General features: G+C 44.3%; 1 long non-coding RNA gene across 1 annotated transcript in view; it reads left to right on the top strand.

Annotated features, from left to right (window-relative positions):
• Window positions 1-1,715, top strand: part of LOC116705025 (uncharacterized) — a 30,190-nt gene extending 28,475 nt beyond the window's left edge. The window contains exons 2-3 of the long non-coding RNA XR_004335826.1: window positions 667-777; window positions 888-1,715. This is a non-coding gene — a long non-coding RNA (uncharacterized LOC116705025). The remainder of the gene's footprint in view (window positions 1-666; window positions 778-887) is intronic.
• Window positions 1,716-3,311: the final 1,596 nt, after the last annotated feature.

Here is a 3,311-nt window from a genome sequence, read left to right as displayed (position 1 = left end):
TCAGCCAAAGGCGGGAGTCTGGCACAACCACCTCCGATTGGCCAACACAAGGTTTCTGTTAACCCTTTCATTGACTGGGTTACAGGTGCATAGCATTGGTGACAGCCACACAGGATACTAAACCTGTTTCAAGCCCTTTGAACCTGTAATTGTCTGTCCTCTAGCAGACAAGTATTTTAGTTTTATTTTATTATAATTTTTAGGGGGTCTAAAAACGCCAACGCTACAGAGAGACAAAGGAACTCGTTGTGGCTTTGGAGGAAGGGACGTAAACATTTAGCTGATCTTCCTAATGCAGACATTGGACTGCTCTGTCCATCAAAGGAACACAAGTTACAAAAGATAACTATCAGCCATGACAAGAGACCAGTAACAGTTTGATATATTAATACAAACTTATGTCAACTTTGAAATAAAACGTTGCAAATTATCTAATTATAAACAGAAAACATCATACATTAAATGAGGGGTTAGACATTCAGACTAATCATGCTCTTTCTGTTTCGAATTCAGAGCTTTTTAGTGCCTTTGGCTCATTGTTTGGGTTTTTTATCATGGTTGGAAGAACAAAGCTCCCAAGTGTTACCTCCATAGTACCTCCAAGTACATCATTCAATACAACCAAACATGAGATGTTTCAAGCTTTGCTTCTTCCTCTGGTTGAAGGTGTGCTGACCAGAGAAATCCACTGCTGCACTCTGGATGACACGTGGTTGAGAGAAAAAAAGTCATAATATAGAGGACATAACTACTTGGAAAAGCACATAAACAAGCAGAGTAAGTAAGCCCTTTAAATCTCCTTTCTGTAGAGAAGAGGCTGTTTTGGCTGAGCAGGGAAAAACTCTGTCTCCTTTCTGCATGATTTGACAAATATCCCATGATTTTAGGCCCTGGGGATCATAAAAGTGAGGACAGAGCCGGGTTTGTTCTCTTTCTGGAACAAAACAGACCCGAGCAGAAGAGACAACAGAGGAAACTCGGCTTCCAGTATAAAAAAAAACAAAAAACCATCGCCATCCCAGGAAACTACGCCTGCAGCGCGGAAGTGCAAAAGCCTGCGAAAGCTGCCCTGCAGCGCTGCTCTCCAAATGCCAGCTAGTAATGTGCCACCTGTTTAACGCTGCAAATTGACATCCGCAAGCAGAGCGCTCTGCCTCCCTGCTCCAGCCAGAGCCTTTATCCACAGGAAACCACCGGCTCAGTGGAGAAGACTGATCACCAAGGACGAGCTCTCAGGCCTCACACACTGCGGTAACAGATTACGCTTCTTCTTCTTTTGCCCCCTAACTGACAACGTCTTTTTTTGGTTTTTCATGATCTGCTCTTATTGCACAGCTGGGTGGGCGTTGTTTAAGGAGTCACGCGTCACCTTGCCAGGGGGAGTCCGGCTTGCTGAAGGGAGAAAGCCGTTACATCTTTATTTCCTTCTTTCTTTTACTTTCCAAATCTCATTGTCATTTTATCTTATGTCCTCTGTCTTGCTTGTCTCAGCATATAAATGTTTTTGTGTTTTGCTCACACACACACACACACACACACACACACACACACACACACGCACACACAGTTTCCCCATCCTGCTCTCCTCTCCTTCCTCTCTTTTTCTCTCCTCTCTGTCAAATTCCAATAAGCATTATTGCGATATGACTGTGTACGTTACATTTTGGGTCCGTGTTTCTTGGTTGACGCAGCTTGGAGAGTGTAGTAGGAGACAGTAGCTTAAAGCTCCCAGCCACACTGGGTCTCGTAGTTTAGTACCTACACTCACATTAACCTCATGTAGCCTGGTTCTGAGGCTGCCTGACCCAGACTTAAGGGACTACAATTTGTTCGGTTAGATTTTTTACTTTGTGCTTTTTTTGCAACTCTATTTAACATTTTATCCAAACAAGTGTTTGTGTCATTAAGTTTGTATTGAGCTGAGCAAAAAAATCTAATAAAAGCTATGTTCTTTTGATTTGGTGGGTGTGATTTTGATTTCATTTTCATGTACTAAATTGAAGTCACAATCTCGAAGATGTCCGTTTCCTTGGTGACACTTTTGGCAATAGGCAGAAAATACAGGTGTGTTTTGGGATCTCCCTCCCCAGAGAACCAAACAGTGTTGCCCATGTGACGTCAGCCATTTGGCAGTTGGCCACATGTAACTTCACTCTTTAGTCAAGATGCAAAATAAACAGGAGCTCAGCAAATGCCTCCGTTAATAATTGTAGAAATGCAGGGCGCTGTGTATAGACGTTATTGCTTCTCTCCTATCAACATGTAGGCAAAACGTTACTTCCTAAATCTACATTTCACAATGCTGACTGATCCAGCTGCAGCAAATAAATAAGATAATCCGGCATAGTAGAATATTGATTGAAAACACCATAACAGAAGTTTCTGCATCTTCTCCGTTCTGTTTCTTCCTGCTTAAATCTCTTTTCCTCATTCCTTCCTGCTTTCCCTCATCTCTACTTTCATCTCCCTTTTTCTCCTGCTACTTCTTTTACTCCTCGTCTCTCAGCGGGATGACTATTGGCAAATCGAGCGAGGCAGGATTAATTGTAACTCAATGTCTATTACTGTCAGTGCTGCTTTCTTCAAGCCAGCGCTGCAGGTGAGGAGATGAGAAATGGAGGGAGAGAAACAAAAAGAGGGAGGAAGGGAGAGACTAGGGAACGAGGGAGGTATGATGGCGTGAGGAGGGGAATTAGGGATGGAAAGGATGCTGTACACTAAAAGACCAAAAACATACTGCACCCTGCTGTCAGCCAGGATGTCCAGACTGTCTGTGCCCCTGACATGTCCCCCTTGTCTCAGCACAATATCAGGCCTCCTGCTGAACAACACCCCCCCCCCCCCCCCCCCCCCCCCCCCCCCTCCCCCTCCCCCACACACAAACAAACACATTCTCACAACAGCATGAGGAGAGTTACACACCAAGGGCGAAGAGTCCAGGACCTCCAGAGTCACATCAAGGCTTAAATCACCTGAAAAGTGGTGTGTGTAGATTAGTCTGGCATTGCCAGACAATCCTCCACAGAGAGAGAGAGAGAGAGAGAGATAACAACTCAAGGTTCACTTACTTGCCTGATCCATAGCCTTTCACTGTATCTCAGGGTCTTTAGCAGCAGATGGACTTTCAAGCTTTGTGGCAATGTGACGGAGAAGTAGGGGTGTCACGATATTGAAAATCAATTCCACGACATGACATCATGACTTTGCATACACGCCGACTTTCTTAAGCCAAGTGGCGTGTCGTCATTACATATTTTGAACTATCTGCGTGTATGTCTACGCTGTACACTTGGCGTGTTATTGCCTCTTGG

Source organism: Etheostoma spectabile, chromosome 17 (genome assembly GCF_008692095.1).
Source record: "Etheostoma spectabile isolate EspeVRDwgs_2016 chromosome 17, UIUC_Espe_1.0, whole genome shotgun sequence".
In the NCBI taxonomy this organism is placed as follows: Eukaryota; Metazoa; Chordata; class Actinopteri; order Perciformes; family Percidae; genus Etheostoma; species Etheostoma spectabile.
This window is presented reverse-complemented; position numbering and strand designations above follow the sequence as displayed.